The sequence below is a fragment of the Odocoileus virginianus genome, chromosome 5, assembly GCF_023699985.2.
Source record: "Odocoileus virginianus isolate 20LAN1187 ecotype Illinois chromosome 5, Ovbor_1.2, whole genome shotgun sequence".
Lineage (NCBI taxonomy): Eukaryota > Metazoa > Chordata > Mammalia > Artiodactyla > Cervidae > Odocoileus > Odocoileus virginianus.
The window spans coordinates 5,180,616-5,200,372 of NC_069678.1; positions in this window are offsets into that span (position 1 = coordinate 5,180,616).

Genomic DNA, 19,757 nt, shown 5'->3' on the forward strand with positions numbered 1-19,757 from the left:
CAGTGGATCTGCCCAACCAAGGAATCGAACCAGGGTCTCCTGCATTGCAGGCAGATTCTTTACCAACTGAGTTACGAGGGAAGCCCAATCTAGCCAAAGCAAGTGCTCAATAAGCAGAATTAGTAATTAGCAGCATAATTAGAATTAAGGCTCATTTTAGGGAGCTAGAAATCTTAAGAGATAAGGAATATTATAAAGAGCAATATTGCACAGGAACCTGGAATGTTAGGTCCATGAATCAAGGCAAATTGGAAGTGGTCAAACAGGAGATGGCAAGAGTGAATGTTGACATTCTAGGAATCAGCAAACTAAAATAGACTGGAATGGGTGAATTTAACTCAGATGACCATTATATCTACTACTGTGAGCAGGAATCCCTTAGAAGAAATGGAGTATTGATCATGGTCAACAGAAGAGTCTGAAATGCAGTACTTGGATGCAATCTCAAAAACGACAGGATGATCTCTGTTCGTTTCCAAGGCAAACCATTCAATATCACGGTAATCCAAGTCTATGCCCCGACCAGTAATGCTGAAGAAGCTGAAGTTGAACAGTTCTATGAAGACTTACAAGACCTTTTAGAACCAACACCCAAAAAAGATGTCCTTTTCATTATAGGGGACTGGAATGTAAAAGTAGGAAGTCAAGAAACACCTGGAGTAACAGGCAAATTTGGTCTTGGAGTATGGAATGAAGCACAGCAAGTGCTAATAGAGGTTTGCCAAGAGAACGCACTGGTCATAGCAAACACCCTCTTGCAACAACACAAGAGAAGACTCTACACATGGACATCACAAGATGGTCAACGCTGAAATCAGATTGATTATATTCTTTGCAGCCAGAGATGAAGAAGCTCTATATAGTCAGCGAAAACATGACTGGGAGCTGACTGTGGCTCAGATCATGAACTCCTTATTGCCAAATTCAGACTGAAACTGAAGAGAGTAGGGAAAACCACTAGACCATTCAGGTATGACCTAAGTAAAATCCCTATGATTATACAGTGGAAGTGAGAAATATATTTAAGGGACTAGATCTGATAGACAGAGTGCCTGGTGAACTATAGATGGAGGTTCGTGACATTGTACAGGAGACAGGGATCAAGGCCATCCCTGTGGAAAAGAAATGTAAAACAGCAAAATGGTTGTCTGAGGAGGCCTTACAAAAAGCTGTGAAAAGAAGAAAAGTGAAAAGCAAAGGAGAAAAGGAAAGATATTCCCATTTGAATGCAGAGTTCCAAAGAATAGCAAGGAGAGATAAGAAAGCCTTCCTCAGTGATCAATGCAAAGAAATAGAGGAAAACAACAGAATGGGAAAGACTAGAGATCTCTTCAAGAAAATTAGAGATACCAAGGGAACATTTCATGCAAAGATGGGCTCAATAAAGGACAGAAATAGTAGGGACCTAACAGAAGCAGAAGATATTAAGAAGAGGTAGCAAAAATACACAGAAGAACTATACAAAAAAGATCTTTATGACCCAGATAATCACGATGGTGTGATCACTCACCTAGAGCCAGACATCCTGGAATGTGAAGTCAATGGGCCTTAGAAAGCATCACTATGAACAAAGCTAGTGCAGGTGATGGAATTCCAGTTGAGCTATTTCAAATCCTGAAAGATGATGCTGTGAAAGTGCTGCACTCAATATGCCAGAAAATTTGGAAAACTCAGCAGTGGCCACAGGACTAGAAAAGGTCAGTTTTCATTCCAATCCCAAAGAAAGGCAATGCCAAAGAATGCTCAAACTACTGCACAATTGCTCTCATCTCACACACTAGTAAAGTGATGCTCAAAATTCTCCAAGCCAGGCTTCAGCAATACGTGAACCATGAACTTCCAGATGTTCAAGCTGGTTTTAGAAAAGACAGAGGAACCAGAGATCAAATTTCCAACATCCTCTGGACCATCGAAAAAGCAAGAGAGTTCCAGAAAAACATTTATTTCTGCTTTATTGACTATGCCAAAGCCTTTGACTGTGTGGATCACAACAAACTGTGGAAAATTCTTCAAGAAATGGGAATACCAGACAACCTGACCTGCCTCTTGAGAAACCTATATGCAGATCAGGAAGCAACAGTTAGAACTGGACATGGAACAAGAGACTGGTTCCAAATAGGAAAAGGATTACCTCAAGGCTGTATACTGTCACCCTGCTTATTTAACTTATATGCAGAGTACATCATGGGAAATGCTTGGCTGGAAGAAGCACAAGCGGAATCAAGATTGTCGGGAAAAGTATCAATAACCTCAGATATGCAGACAACACCACCCTTATGGCAGAAAGTGAAGAGGAACTAAAAAGCCTCTTGATGAAAGTGAAAGAGGAGAGTGAAAAAGTTGGCTTAAAGCTCAACATTCAGAAAACTAAGATCATGGCATCTGGTCCATCACTTCATGGGAAATAGATGGGGAAACAGTGGAAACAGTGTCTTTATTTTTATTTTAGACTTTATTTTTTGGGGCTCCAAAATCACTGCAGATGGTGATTGCAGCCATGAAATTAAAAGACGCTTACTCCTTGGAAAGAAAGTTATGACCAACCGAGACAGCATGTTAAAAAGCAGAGACGTTACTTTGCCAACAAAGGTCCATCTAGTCAAGGCTATGGTTTTTCTAGTGGTCATGTATGGATGTGCGAGTTGGACTGTGAAGAAAGCTGAGCACCGAAAAATTGATGCTTTTGAACTGTGGTGTTGGAGAAGACTCTTGAGAGTCGCTTGGACAGCAAGGAGATCCAACCAGTCCATCCTAAAGGAGATCAGTCCTGCGTGTTCATTGGAAGGACTGATGTTGAAGCTGAAACTCCAATACTTTGGCCATGTCACAGGAAGAGTTGACTCACTGGAAAAGACCCTGATGCTTGGAGGGGTTGGGGGCAGGAGGAGAAGGGGACGACAGAGGATGAGATGGCTGGATGGCATCACCGACTCGATGGACATGAGTTTGAGTAAACTCCGGGAGTTGGTGATGGACAGGGAGGCCTGGCGTGCTGCAATTCATGGGGTTCCAAAGAGTCAGACACAACTGAGCGACTGAACTGAAATGAACTGAAGGAATATTCAGCACTGAAAAGGAGAAGAAAGAAAAGAAAAGCAGATTTCTTAATGTGTGCTAACCCTATTGTAGATCTGTAGTTGTTGGCCTGCAAATTCATTGAATCTAAGTCTTCCTTAGACTGATTTCAGGGCTTCCCTGATGGCTCAGAGGTTAAAGCATCTGCCTGCAATGTGGGAGACCTGGGTTCAATCCCTGGGTTGGGAAGATCGCCTGGAGAAGGAAATGGCAACCCACTAAAAATCTTCTAGAAAAGAATTTCATGGTGTTTGAGTCTCTGGCCCATCTTGTCAGAGAATATATAAATACCCCCATTTTAAAAAACTTTTTATTGGGATATGGTTGATTAACAATGTTGTGATAGTTCCAGGTGAACCGCAAAAGGGCGCAGTCACACATATAAATGTATTCATTCCCCCTCACACTGCCCCCCCACCCCGATCCAGCCCACCACACAAGACTGAAGAGAGTCTCGTGCACTATATACAGTAGGTCCTTGCTGATTCTCCATTCCAAACACAGTAGTGTGTACATGTCACTCCCAAACTCTCTATCCTCATCCCTTCCCCTGGCAACCCCAAGTCCGTTCTCTAAGTCAGTGAGTCTCTCTCTGCCTTGTAACTTTTTGTTTTGTTGGGGTATAGCTGATTCAGGACTTCCCTGATGGTGCAGACAGTAAAGAACCTGCCTGCAACACGGGAGACCCAGGTTTGATCCCTGGATCGTAAAGATCTCCTGGAGAAGGGAATGGCTACCCACTCCAGTATTCTTGCCTAGAGAATTCCATGGATAGAGGAGACGGGTGGGCTACAGTCCAGGGGATTGCAAACAGTCAGACATGACTGAGTGACTAACACACATACACAGCTGCTTTAACAATTTTGTGATAGTTTTAGGTGAAAAGCAAATGAACTCAGCTGTACATATACATGTAACACCTCCATTTTAAAGACTGAGAAACTGACATTCATGAAGGTGAAGTGATTTCTGTAAGGCCTCATGTCCAGTTATCTAGAGAGTCAGGACCCCGATCCAGGTCCTGCATTGCAAACCCCAGACCTTGCTGGGTCACTCATAGCTCTCTACTCACGCTGTCTCCTGGACCACTCCAGAGCTCCCCAACCCAAGGCATCCCCCAGCTGTTGAGATCACATCTTCCAAAGCCTCCTCTTTGGTTCCACTCTGCCCTCAGACTAACACTTTGGAAACCTCAAAGCTGACAAGTCCCAAACCTTGTGATTATGAAAAATTAGAAACTTGCTAGGATTTTCTTGTACTAAGTCCTCAAGTTCTTCTATTCGTACAAGAGGGAAATTGTCCACTCCTGGGCACTATCTCTTGACAAAATCCCTGATGCCAATACACATCTCCTTCCTTTAACTTTTGCCCTGTGGTCTCTCTCTCTCTCTCTCTCTCTCTCTCTCTCTCTCTCTCTCTCTATCCTATTTTATAGGCGGAGCAAAACAATCTCCCAAATTGACAAGATCTCTATCTAATAAATGGGGGGAATGATTCGTCACAGCAGGGTTCAGAAGTGAACTGATTTTTCTGCAAGCTGAGACTCCTAGGATCCACTTAGGGAGTTATTAACTGAGCCTGTAAGTTGCTGGCTTTGTAAAGTGGTGTGACATGTTGGCAATGCTGGAGAATCAATGCTGGCCCGAATTCAGTGGAGAAATGCAGAGCCAAGAGCGCTGGGAGGGGCTGGCCACCTAATTTCCCGGGCCTTTGCGGAGCCTCAGGTGAGGGTCTGCAGTGGGCATGGAGTGCAGGCATTAAGAGGTGTAGGACACCGCCTTGCAGACCATTGGGAGCCCAGCGGTGCACCTCTGTTCACTGTTCATCACACGCATCAGACTTCACGTACCCGTGTATTATTGATTGTCTCCTTTCTGCTGGGCAACTGCTCTCCCTCTGAGCTCCCACAGCACTTTACTTGCAGCTCATCTAAAGCACCTATTTCATTCTTCCTGGTATTACGGTCAGCTTTTTATAATCTTCCACTGAGTTTCAAGTTTTTTGAGATCAGAGACTTTTGTCTTACTCATCTCTGGCCTTTGAGTCTTTGGGCAGTGAGTGCTTCATATGCATTTGCTGAATCAATGAATTAAGGAATTGATGAACCAGTCAGTTGTTTAGTGAATATTTATGGACCATATACTATAAGAGGGTTTTGGCAGAATAATCCCGTTTCTGGACTGGAAGCTCCGCAGCAGAGTCCACTTTATAAAGAGACTGTCCTTTGTTACTTGACTATTCCTTAAAGTAGTTGAAGCTTGTAGGCATAACTAGGAAACTGGCTGATGCAAACTGACTATAATCTGGTAGGTGGGATTAGGTGCCTATGGTGTGGTTGAAATGATAAGAGCCTACTTTTCTCTTAGCTAAATGTTTTTGAAAGTTTGGGGAGTCATTTGTGCATGGGAAGCCCCATCCTTGTTCATTCTCATTTAGAAACCAGATGATCCCCAGCTGGTCCCATGAGAGATGGCCAGTGTGTGAGAGGCTAAAGCTTGAAACAACTCTCTATCTGGAATGGGCTGCCTAGGTTGAATCAATCTTTGGTAAAGAATCCACCTGCAATGCAGCAGATGCTAGAGATGCAGGTTCAATCCCTGAGTTGGGAAGATTCCCTGGAGGAGGAAATGGCAACCCACTCCAGTATTCTTGCCTGGAAAGTCCCATGAACAGAGGAGCCTGGTGGGTTACAGTCCATGGGGTTGCAAAGAGTTGGAAATGACTGAGCACGTAAGCAATAAATGGTTGCCCATCAACAGCCAAAGTAGCTTGTTAAAGGCTGAAGTCCAGTGCACAGATGAATCTTTTTAAAGAATTGTGATAAATATATAGAACATAAAGTTTACCATAGTAACCATCTTTAGGTGCACAGCTCAGTGGCATTAAGCACATTCATATCATCGTGCAACATCCCCACCATCATCTCCAGAACTTCCTCACCTTCCCAAACTCAACTCTGTCCCCATGAAACACTGACTCCCATTCCCTCCCCCAGCCTCTGGCTTCCTTGGGTGGGACTTTTAGGCTATTGGAATGAACCCCCATATACACTTTTCACCTTCAGCTTGTACCACACCCTGGATGGAGTGATAGAAAACCATATCCCTTAATTCACCCTTTCTTTGCATATCCTCCCTCTCTTTCCTAATAAATCTTGGGAGGATGAAAATAGAATTTAACTATATTTGTTGTTTACTGAAGTCAGAGTCTTCGTGTATAGGACCCTTTGCTAGAAAATTAGTTCTGAAGCAGAATTTTAAAATAACTATCATTACCATAAAACTCTCGGAAGAGACCATAGACAAAATATTCTCAGACAATAAATTGTAGCAATAGTTTCTTAGATAAGTCTCCAAAGACAGAAGAAATAAAAGCAAAAAAAAAGGACCTAATGAAACTGAAAAGCTTAAAAAAAAATTATTTATTTAGTTATTCGGCTGCAACCCAGGTCTTAGTTGTGACATGTGGGATCTAGCTCCCTGACAAGGAATTGAACCTAGGCCCCCTGCATTGGGAGTGTGAGGTCTTAGCTGCTGGACCACCAGGGAAATCACAAAATAGTCCACTGTTTTATTTTGTTTTTAAATCACACTGAGAAGCATGCAGGATCTTAGTTCCCCAACCAGGGTTCAAACCTGCACCCGCTGCAGTGAAAGTCCTGAGTCTTAACCACTGGACCACCAGGAAAATTCCTAAAAGCTTTTCACAGCAAAGGAAGTCATTAGAAAAACAATGACAACCTGCAGAATGGGAGAGTATATTTGCAAATGATTTGACTGACAAGGGCTTAATTTTCAAAATATATAAACACCTCATACAACTTTATATAAAAAAATAAATAAATAAATAAACCCAATAAAAAAACTGGGCAAAAGACCTAGATAGACATTTCTTCAACGAAGACACACAGGTGGCCAACATGCACATGAGGAGAAGCTCAGTACCACTGATTAGTAAAGAAATGCAAATCAAGCCACAGTGAGGCTTCACCTCACACCAGTCAGTTCAGTTCTGTCCAGTCACTCACTCGTGTTCGACTCTTTGAGACCCCATGGACTGCAGTATACCAAGCCTCCCTGTCCATCACCAATTCCCGGAATTTACTCTAACTCATGTCCATCAAGTCAGTGATGCCATCCAACCTCTGTCATCCCCTTCTCCTCCCATCTTCAATCATTCCCAGCATCAGGGTCTTTTCCAATGAGTCAGTTCTTTGCATCAGGTGGCCAAAGTATTGGAGTTTCAGCTTCAATATTAGTCCTTCCAATGAATATGCAGGACTGATTACCTTTAGGATGGATGGGTTGGATCTCCTTGCAGTCCAAGGGACTCTCAAGAGTCTTCTCCAACACCACAGTTCAAAAGCATCAATTCTTTGGCACTCAGCTTTCTTTATAGTCCAACTCTCACATCCATACATGGCTACTGGAAAAACATAGCTTTGACTAGATGGATCTTTGTTGGCAAAGTAATATCTCTGCTTTTTAATATGCTGTCTAGGTTGGTCATAACTTTTCTTCCAAGGAGCAAGTGTCTTTTAATGTCATGGTTGCAGTCACCATCTGCAGTGATTTTGGAGACTAAAAAAATAAAGCCTGTCACTGATTCCACTGTTTCCCCATTTATTTTCCCTGAAGTGATGGGACCAGATGCCATGATCTTAGTTTTCTGAATGTTGAGCTTTAAGCCAACTTTTTCACTCTCCTCTTTCACTTTCATCAAGAGGCTCTTTAGTTCTTCACTTTCTGCCATAAGGGTGGTATTACCTGCATATCTGAGGTTATTGATATTTCTCCCGGCAATCTTGATTCCAGCTTGTGCTTCTTCCAGCCCAGCATTTCTCATGATGTACTCTGCATATAAGTTAAATAAGCAGGGTGACAATATACAGCCTTGACATACTCCTTTCCCTATTTGGAATCAGTCTGTTGTTCCATGTCCGGTTCTACCTGTTGCTTTCTGACCTGCATACAGGTTTCTCAAGAGGCAGGTCAGGTGGTCTGGTAGTCCCATCTCTTGAAGAATTTTCCACAGTTCGTTGTGGTCCACACAGTCAAAGGCTTTGGCATAGTCAATAAAGCAGAAGTAGATGTTTCTTAGAACTCTCTTGTTTTTTTGAGGATCCAGTAGATGTTGACAATTTGATCTCTGGTTCCTCTGCCTTTTCTAAATCCAACTTGAACATCTGGAAGTTCACAGTTCACTTACTGTTGAAACCTGGCTTAGAGAACTTTGAGCACTACTTTGCTACCGTGTGAGATGAGTGCAATTGTGCGGTAGTTTGAGCATTCTTTGGCATTGCCTTTCTTTGGGATTGGAATGAAAACTGACCTTTTCTAGTCCTATGGCCACCAGTCAGAATGGTCATCATTAAAAAGCCTATAAATAAGAAAAAAAAGTCTACAAATAATAAATGTTGAAGACAGTGTGAAGAAAAGGGAACTCTCCTACACTGCTGGTGGGAATGTAAGCTGCTGCAATTATTAATGGACAACAGTATGGAGGTTCCTTAAAAAACTATAATAGAGCTACAATCCTACTCCTGGACATATATTCAGAAAAGAAGAGAACTCTGATTTAAAAAGATATATGTATCCCCAATGTTCATTGTTGTTGTTCAGTCACTAAATCATGTCCAACTTAGAGAGCCTGCCAGGATCCTCGGTCCATGGAATTTCCCAGAGAAGAATGCTGGAGTGGGTTGCCATTTCCTTCTCCAGGGGATCTTCCTGGCCCTGGGATTGAACTTGGGTCTCCTGCATTGGTGATTAAATGGCAGAACCAAGATTCCATCCTAAGCCTATCAGACAAAAAGCCTCTCATTATAACCACTGTGTTACTGGGTGCTGTATCAATGGCCTTGAACTTCCAAGGATGAGCATATTCTACTTCCCTGGATGCTTAAGAGACAAACAGGCCAACTTCACAGGAATGTACTTTAGCTTTCATGCCATCAGATATTCTTACCTGATGGCACTACGAGTTCACCTGGAGTTCCTTGGACACTCCCCCATAAATACCCTGTAATGGTTAACTCAGAGAGAGGCTCAGAGCATCCTTTGTTGAGAGTGTTTTATAAAATTAGGTGCTGGGTGTTATTTTTTTCTTTTTCTTTCTTTGATGAACTGAAGACCCTTAGCTACAAATGGTCTTTCAAAACTCACTTTATCCATTCACTACCAATGATATTATGTGCTGACAGAGGTATGTGTTTTCCTGCCCATCTGGCTTTGCCTGAGCACCTGTGTTATAGATGTTGGCAGAGAACTACACAAATTCTGCCCGAAGGAACATCAGGCAGGTGTGGGCCCTCAGGGATGTCCACTTAATGAGACTGGAGCTTCAATTAAGCTTTAGGGAATAGGTCTTCCTATATAGGAAAGGGGTCCTGCAACCTCAGGGTTGAGTCTGTTTAAAGCCAGTGAGGCAGGATGCTCCAGATGTGGAAATACAGTCCCCTGAAGGAGGTGAGTGGTCTTGGAGTGCTCTTACTAGAAAGTCCTCTGACCACCTGCGCACACTCCCACCAGCTTGGTCAGTGGTGGTTGACATTCCTTTAAGGTACAAGGTTTAAAATGCAATGGCTCCTTGAAAAGGCGGACTCCTCTGCACACCATGACTACTTCTCACATGTGTGTGGAACTCCACAGTGTGTAGATCATTTGCATTAGCCTATGTCATTGTGAATGCTCACAGCGATCTGTGCTCATGTCTCGTGCTTACAAAAAAAGCAAGAGAGGGGCTTCCCTGGTGGCTCAGTGATAAAGAATCTGCCTGCCAGTGCGGGAAATGTAGGTTTGATCCCTGATCTGGGAAGATCCCATATGTCTTGGAGCAGCTAAGCCCATGTGTCACAACTACTGAGCCCAACTACTCAAGCCCACACGCTCTAGAGCCCATGTTCCACAACACGTGAAGCCATTGCAATGAGAAGCCTGCACACTGCAAGTAGAGAGTAACCCCCACTCACCACAACTAGAGAAAATCCTGCACAGCAATGAAGATCCAGAACAGCTGAACATAAATAAATAAAATTATTTTTAAGAAGAAGAGAGAGAGCAAGAGAATTAGAGTGACCTGTCCAAAGACAGTAGGTGACCGTAAGAGAACTGAGACCCAGATTTGACGGCTTTAAGTCCAGAACTCTTTCACTGCAGTGGAACTGCTTCTGACTATACACTGAGATATGTGGCCATTATCCCCAAAGCTAGAACTGCTAGTCGGAAGAGATAGCCCCAGCCTTAGAACCTAGGTGCCTGCAGGTAGCGGATCTCCTGGAAGGATGCAGGGGAGGAGTCGGGGCAGAGAGGATGCAGGAGGATAGGCGTGTCCTAGGAGAACTCTGCCAGCTTCACATCCCCGCCAAGGACTGAGTCTGCTGTAAGCTCTGCAGTGGCCACAGACCTCCCCCTGGTCCTAAAAGCCTTTTAAAAAATGTTGTTGTTGTTTTATGACTTGCCTGGAGTGTTTTCTCCAGCTAAGCAATAATGGAAGACAGTGACCAAATGCTAACTGGGTGATCCCATGGGAACTCTTCTGGGTGGCGATGTTTACAGGGGACAAGGTCAGAAGAGCTGCCGCTGGCTGGGGGGCACTGGGAGTGCAGCGTGAGCCTCGGGGGCTGTGGAGTCTGGAGCCCCTGCTGTGGGATGTCATCAGTTTTTCTCAGGCACAAGAGGCACGTGAGAATCGTTTACATTTCTTGGTCTGATTGCCTGAAAGATTAATAGCAAAACACTATGTATTCTCAGCAGGAAAAAAGGGTAGAAGGAATAACTGCGACTACACTGACGCTCACTTTCTCTTCATTCATCCATGGACGTTTCTCTATATAGCTCTGAGCTGGATGAAAGCATTGGGAGCATTGGTGGGGGTTAGTTTCCCATCTTGTCCTCAAGTAGCTCATAGTCTAGGTAGGGAGACAGATACAGCAATAAAGCAATGATATCAGAGGGCTAAACACCAAAAAAGCAGGTTGAACCAGGCAGAGTGGCAACAGGAAAGGATGTTTTGACTCTAAGGGAGGATATCCACAAGGGCTTCCTGGAGGAAGTGTCATGTGAGTGGAGTTCTCGTGTGAGTTCCAACATAAAAAAGCTGCACAAGTCACGACTGTACAATTTGATGCATTTTCAGAAATTGGAATAAACCTGTGGAAGTAGCACCCAGATCAAGAAACACACAGCATCCCAGAAGGCCCACTCTTGTCCCCTCCCAGTTTCTACCCACTGCCCCTAGCCCCCAAAAGTAGCCATTGTCCTGGCCCTAAGCATAGATTTGTTTTGTATATTTTAAGCTTTATGTAAACAGAGCCACTCTGTATGAACTCCTTGACGGCTGAGATGAAGCTGAAAGGATAAATAGGAATTATCAGGGGGTAGGGTAGAGAAGTGCATTGTGAGAAGGGGTAGAATGCTCAAAGCAGAGATGGAATAGCATCATATATGAGAACTGTCAGCTTTCAGCTGTGCTGGAGCATAACATTCAAGAAGGGGAGGAGACCTGAAAGGATACTAAAGAGGAAGGCGGGGAGAGAAGGTTGTCATGGAAAACTTTCCACATCACGCAAAGGCATTGGGTTTGTTTGTTTTTTAATAAGAAAGATTTCAAATATGGAGTTGTTATTTGTTCTGAGCAATGTGTGATTTCAGAGTTTATTTTTCTTTTAATATGTATTTATTTGGCTGCATTGGGTCTTAGTTGTGGCACATGGGGCCTTTAGTTACAGCATGGGAACTCTTAAGTTGCAACACGTGGGACTAGTCCCCTGACCAGGGAATGCACCTGGGCCCCCTGCACTGGGAGTGAGGAGTCTTAGCCACTGGAGCACCACGGAAGTCCAGACACTGGGTTTTTAGCCTGGAAACCTAGGGTTCCCAAATTTGACTGATCATCAAGGTCAGTTGGGCAACTTTCAAGGCACACAGATCCTAGGACCTACCATTAGAGATTTGATTTTTTTAACATTCTTCCCAAAGTATTCTCATAATTAGCTGAGTTTGGAACTCCCTTTACAGAGACTGGGAAGCCACTGAAGGATTTTAACCAAGAGAACGGGAGGATCCAGCTGGAGTTTGAAAGATGATATAGGTTATTTAATGAGGAGGCTGTGGGGTAGACAAAAGTTGCCCCAGTCCAAGCTGGGATGCAGTGCAGGGTTTGGAGTTGAGAGGACAATCTTGAGAGATAATTGTAGTTCAGCTGCTAAGTTGTTTTTGACTCTTTTGTGACCCCATGGACTATAGCCCACCAGGCTCCTCTGTCCATGGGATTTCCCAGGCAAGAATACTGGAGTGGGGTGCCATTTTCTTCTCCAGGGGATCCTCCCAACCCTGGGATCAAACCCACATCTCCTGCATTGGCAGGAGGATTTTTTGCCTCTGAGCTACCAGGGAAACCCTGAGAGATAATGAGGAGGTAGAATGAACCAAATGTGTTGATCAATTGGCCATGGAAGGTGGTGGAGTGGGAGGACCCAAGAAAGATACCCAGGTTCCTGGCTTGTGCATGAGCAAACTTAGGAGGCAGAAAAAGTAACATCATATTTTTGTTTAATTCACTTATCCATAATAACTGCACCCCAATTTCTCGAGGTATCTTTGTTAAATTTGTTTATTCAGCAAATGTTTTCTAAATGTCAAATATATGTATAACACTGTTCCAAGCACTGAGTCATATGTAAAAGACAGAATCAAAAAGATCCAAAATATTGAGAACAGTTAGTGTTTGAGAAAAAATATTGGCCTTTTTTCCTTTTCAATTTACTAAATATATTCCAGGCAACAGTCATATGTCAAGTTAGATCTGAGGGGAGCACATATGAGTCAGTGATGTGGTATGGAGGGGGGAAAGGACTAGAACCTTCCAGAGGTGGGTGATAGTGGTTATTTCAACCTTGTGTTAAAGCTTACAATACTATTCTACTCCTTACAACAACTATGTTTACTGCATTTATTTTCTACATTTGTACAGATGAAAAAATTAATAATTCACCCTCAGTTGCACAGTGAATAAGTAATAATGCTAAAATTCAAACAGGAACACGTGTCTCACTGCAAATCAAACTGTAGGGAGAAAAATTTCCCTTGTTTTCATATGAGGAAACTGAGGCCGTGATTGGTTTGGTTTTTGGCCCAAGTTGAATAGCAAACTAATGGCAAAGCCCAGCTGAGCAGACATACATCTTGACCTGCAGCCCTGGCCTGTGACCACATGCAGTTCAACCACTGCAGGAAGCTCAGCCCCTCCTGAGCATGACCCAGGGTTCTGTAATCCACCTCTGAATGTTGTATGGATGGGAGCAGGCTGGAGGTCAGGTTTAGGATCTGGCTGAGTTTGGGGTGGTGCTTTGCTGGAGAGTCATCTGCAAGCCAGGGAGAGGACAGAGTGGGTCCAGCCTATCCTTTCTAAAAGGTTTGCCAAAATATAACCAGAGGCACAGCCTTGACCCCAGGTTTGGGGTAACCCTCTTATGAGCTGAGTTAGACTGGGACCAGTCTAGAAATGGAGTCCACAGTTAGCACACAGTTCTTTGGCCACTTCTTTAGGAAAGCAAGCGAGGTTTGCTTAAAGTTGGGAGGAAGGGAAAAATCAAAGAACAACTCAGCACCCGCGTTACACTCAGAGGAAACTGCAGCCTGTTCTTCTGCAGCCTGTACTTGCTCCTTCCTACAGCCCTCAGAGCCCTTCCTCAGAAAGAAGTATTGTATGCGGAGCTCTAGGACACCAAGTTTCCTGAGGAACTTATTACAGGGGTTGTTGGAACAAGTGCTAAGGAGGAGACCAGAGACTGAATTATCCAAAACTCAGGGATTGTGGTCAGGCAGGATGGCAGGCACACAGGGCAATTTTTAATAGTCAGGGATGACATCCTGTTTTCAAAAGGGCTAGGACTCTTTATCCAAACATACAGGCTAGGGGCACCCTTTCAGAGGAGCAGGAGGGCATGATGGCCTCACACGCCCCCTCCCAGGGTGCCCTTTCATGCCTCTGCCCACTTCCAGGCAAGGTCTCCTGCTGGTCACCATCACAGCAGGTCACTGAGGACACACTTCCCCCCCTCCAGCCTCCACTCCCAACTGGCTCCTGGAAAAATGTCTTCTCTCAGAGTACTCTGAACACACAGGATGCTTCGAGGGGACTTATCCTAAAGAAAATCCTATGAAATGATAATAGGAGGAATGGATGTCAGGACAAACATCTACAGTATCTGAACTGGACAAACATGACATTGAGCCATGGGAGTGGGGCAGCAATAACTTCCACTTTAAAGTGGTTTTTGCCAAGCTTGGGGCTCTGTGATGACTTAGAGGGGTGGAATGGGAGTGAGGGATTGGAGGGAATCTCAAGAGGGATGGTATATAAGAATGCATGTGGCTGATTCACATTGCTGTACAGCAGAAACTAACACAGCACTGTAAAGAAATGACATTCCAGTTTTTTAAATTTCAAAATAAATAAAATGGTCATTGTCAAAAATGACACAGGAAAGCAAAAAGAGTGGAGGGAGAAAGAAGTAAATCCAACTAGGATCTGGCTTGTTGGCATGTTGTCTCCCTTCTCTGTACAAATCCAGGTATATATTATATAAAAGTGTCCAACATCAGGCTAATAGGAGTTTCTGAAAGAGAGAAAATTAAATCAGGGGAGAGGAGACGAAGAAAAAAAAGTACAAGAACATTTCTGCAAGCTAAAATACATGTCTTCAGAATGAAAGAGACCTTGGAATGTCTGCTACAATGAATGCATAAAATCCCAGACCAATGCACTATATTGTTAAATTTCTGAACAGAAGACAAAAAGAAGTTCCTGTATTCTTCTGGAGAGAAAAAGAGGTCCATACAAAAGATCAAGAATCAGAAAGTTATCAGACATCTCAACAGCTAGAAACTAGAATAAAATGAAGGAATGCATCAAAACATTGGAGGGAAAATTATTTTTGATCTAGGTTTCTATATTCAGCTAAACTATTAACCAAATATGAGAATGGAGTAATTCATTTGGGGACATGAATGGATTTAAAAATAACTTCACACTTTTCTTTTTTTTTAAAGGTACTGGAGCATGCACTCTAGAAAAATAAAGAGTAAATTAAAAAGAAAAAAAAATTGGTATCTAAGAACCTAGGTTATAAAGGAAGACTTAGAAAAACAGACATATTTCAGTCCTATAGAGCACTTAGTCCAGTTGGAAAAGAACACAGAGGACTTTCCTTAAGAAATACCCAGGAAAAAAAGGGAAATAGATGTGTTTGAGCCATATGAAAACTATTGATAGGAATTTGGTATAATTTTTAGAGGATTTAATCAAATGAAACAATATGGAAATAGACCAACAATTTTTTTTTAAAGGCAATTAACTCCAGGGGGAAATTTTTTAACAAGAAAAGAAATGTAAAAATAACCACACAGCATAGGTGTCTACTATAATTCCAGACTTAATTCTGAAAGAACATGAGTCCATGAACAATTTCTGTTTTATTCATCATTGTATTTTCAGTAGAAAATGCCTGGCACCCAAGGGAACTAAATAAATATTATTTGAATGAATACAGAAAAGAGCTAGGTTCTAGGAAAAAGCAAAATGAAGCAGACATAGTCCCTGTTATCTAGGAGATCACAATGTGAAAACAAGTACTCATCAAATGTCTAAGCCCAGTGCTCTACGTTGTTGGATTTTGTGAATTATGAAGAGAATGAGGCATGGGAAGAGACTCCAATTACTTGGAACGTGAACTTTTAAGTAGGCTGTGACTTCTGTTGGTGGTAGAAAATGTCCTAATGTGGCCAACGCTACATGTTTGAACCTCAGGAGAAGTACTTTGCAGGCAGAAAGCTATGGTGTGACAGCTGATTGTATTAGATTTCCTTATTCCTCTCTTCTTTCTCTCTCTTTGCTTTAGTTTTATAATATTAAAAGGTTATTATTGTATTCAGGATACATAAAGATTGCTCATATTCAACAGGAAAAAAAGAAAAACAAACAGGCCAGTGGGGAAAAATGGGCAAAAGACTTGAATAAGCAATTCACTGAAGCAAATATGTTGATAGCAATTAAGTGCAGGAAAAAGTATCAAGTGTCATTAGCTATTAGGGAAATATAAAGTAAACCACAATGAGATACAATCATTAGAATGGCTAAAATAAAAATAATAAAAACACCAATTGTGAGTAAGGATATGGAGTAACAGGAACTGTCATATACTACTGGTGAGAATGCAAAATGGTACAGCCATTCTGGAAAACAGGATAGCAATTTCCTATAAAGTTCAACATAGAATTTAGCAATTCTATTTCTGGGTATTCACCATAGAAAAATGAAAGCTTGCGTTCATGCAGAAATCTGTGCATGAATATTTATAGCACCTCTATAAGCCCCCGAACTAGAAAAAGCAAAATGCCTTTCAAAAGATTAATGTATAGACAAAATGGTACATGTAATAGAATATTCAGCAGTTAAAGAGAGAGAAAGAGAACAAGTTATTGATAGACGCAACAGCAGGTATCAATAGATGAATCCCAAATGCCTTCTGCTGAGTAAAGAAGCCAGTCTCAGAGGCTACATAGCAGAGTCTGTTTCTGGGAAGATGGAGTACTTTTCCTTATTTTCTGAGAAGTAGCCTGGAAATCATATATGAAAGAAACATAAAAAGATTCTCTGAGAGTTGAGAGAAGGGATTTTTTCTCCATGTTAGATCTAAGCATGAGTGCTGGAGAAGCTGCACCCTGGGCATGCCAGTGGGTACAAACCAAAAAAAAGCCCTAAGAAAAGTCTGCTGTCTCTCGCCAAATGATCATGGAAAGGGCATCCATGCAAGAGAGAAAACTTTTAGGAATTAACTGCCCTACTTCAGACACCATGGCAAAAACCATAGCTCCCTCAACAGCAGATGTCAGATGTGGAGCCTAAACTCTGATATCCATGGGTTTGTAACTAGGTACACCTCCTGCTTCCCAGCGGGGTAGTGTTAGGACTCTCAGAGAGACAGGACTTTCATCACTGTCCAGTGGTAAAAGGCCACCCGCCCCCAAGGGACTTGTGGGGGCTATATGGGGGAGCAGTAATGAAGCAATCTGAACTCTTCCAACCAAGAAGGCATCAGTGGAGGTGCTGGAGCTCCCACCTCTGCCCAGCATTAATGAGGAACCCCTGCCCTCAAGTGTCAGCAGCGACCAAGCAGGGAATCTGGTCTTCTATACCCACTTAGCTATAAAGAAGTGGTCCTCCTACCCTCTGTCTCCATGCTGGAACAGTGTCAGAGAAAGCCAGTTAAAACAGAAAGCTTCAATAAGACCCAGAATTCCATAGCTCTACACTCCAAATGTCCATGTTTCAATAGAAAAATCACTCATTATACCAAGATCCATGGGGATTTCACACTGAATGAAGAGAGGCAATAGATGCCAACACCAAGGTGACAGAACTTTTGAATTATATATTAAAGATTTTAAACCAGCTCTCATAAAAATTTATTAACATGCTTGAAACAAAGAACTAAAAACAGCCTCAGTAAGGAAATAGAAGGTATAAAGAAGAGCCAAATGAAAATTTTAGGGCTGAAAACTACAATAACTAAAATAAAAAGCTCAACAAGAAAATGGAAGAGAAAAGGAAAGGATCAGTGAGCTTGAAGATAGAACAACAGAAATTACACAAATTTGTTGTTGTTCAGATACTCTGTCATGTCTGACTCTTTGTGGCCCCATGGACTGCAGCTCACCAGGCTTCCCTGTCCTTCACCATCTCCCAGTGATTGCTTAAACTCATGTCCATTGAGTCAGTGATACCATCCAACCATCTCATCCTCTGTTATTCCCTTCTCCTTCAACCTTCAATCTTTCCTAGCATCAGGGTCTTTTCCAGAGTCTGTTCTTCACATCAGGTGGCCAAAGTATTGGGACTTCAGCTTCAGCATCAGTCCCTCCAAAGAATATTTAAGACTGATCTCCTTTAGGATGGACTGGTTGGATCTCCTTGCAGTCCAAGGGACTCCCAAGAGTCTTCTCCAACACAGTTCAAAAAGCATCAATTCTTCGGCACTCAGCTTCCTTATGGTCCAACTCTCACATCCATACATGACTATTGGAAAAACCATAGCTTTGACTATACAGACCTTTGTCAACAAAGTAATGTTTCTTCTTTTTAATACCCAAATTAGCATCATTCCAAATAACAAAGGTAAAATACACTGAGAAAAAATAAACAGAATCTTGACACTAGTCATACTATAATGAAGGACTGAACATTTGTACTACAAGAGTCCCAATGGGAAAGGAAAAAAAGAATAAGTCTGAGAAAATACCAGACATGAAACAACAGACTGGTTCCAAATTGGGGAAGGAGTACGTCAAGGCTGATATTGTCACCCTGCTTATTTAACTTAAATGCAGAATACATCATGCAAAATGTCGGGCTGGATGAAGCACAAGCTGGAATCAAGATTGCTGGGAGAAATATCAATAACCTCAGATATGTAGATGGCACCACACTTCTTGCAGAAAGGGAAGAGGAACTGAGGAGCCTCTTAATGAAAGTGAAAGAGGAGAGTGAAAAAGCTGCTTAAAACATTGCATCTGGCCCCATTGCTTCATGGCAAATAGAGGGGGAAACAATGAAAACAATGACAGACTTTCTTTTCTTGGGCTCTAAAATCACTGCAGATGGTGACTGCAGCCAGGAAATTAAAAGATGCTTGTTCCTTGGAAGGAAGGCTATGATAAACCTAGAGAACATATTAAAAAGCTGAGACATTACTTTGCTGGCAAAGATCTGTCTAGTCAAATCTATGGTCTTTCCAGTAGTCTTGTGTGGATGTGCAAGTCGGACCATAAAGAAGGCTGAGTGCTGAAGAACTGATGCTTTTGAACTGTGGTGTTGGAGAAGACTCTTTGAGAGTCCCTTGGATTGCAAGGAGATCAAACCAGTCAATCCTAAAGGAAATCAGTCCTGAATATACATTGGAAGGACTGATGCTGAAGCTGAAGCTGAAGCTCCAGCTCCAGATCTTTGGCAACCTGATGCAAAGAACTGACTCAACGGAAAAGACCCTGATGCTGGGAAAGATTGATGGCAGAAGGAAAAGGGGATAACAGAGGATGAGATGGTTGAATGGCATCACAGACTCAATGAGCATGAGTTTGAGCAAGCTCCAGGAGTTGGTGATGGACAGGGGAGCCTGGTGTGCTGCAGTTCATAGAGTTGCAAAGAGTCAGACATGACTGAGCGACTGAACTGAACAGAGAAAGTACTCAAAGAACTGACTGAAAATCCCCCAAACTTGGCAAAATATAAAACCCCACAGATTCAAGAAAGTAAGTAAATACTAAACAGGTTAAAACCAAAATCACACTAGGACATAAAACTTCAAAAAGCTAAAAACAGGAAAAAAAAAAAAAATCTTAAAAGCACAGAGAGAAACAATCTTTTACCTCTAGGGGGAGAAGAGTTCAAATGATAGTGGATTTCTTTTTAGAAACCATGGATCGAAACATGTATATTATCAAGGGTGAAACAGACCACCAGTCCAGGTTGGATGCATGAGACAAGTGCTTGGGGCTGGTGCACTGGGAAGACCCAGAGGGGTGGGATGGGGAGAGAGGTGGGAGGGGGGTTCAGGATGGGGAACACATGTAAATCCATGGCTGATTCATGTCAATGTATGGCAAAAACCACTACAATATTGT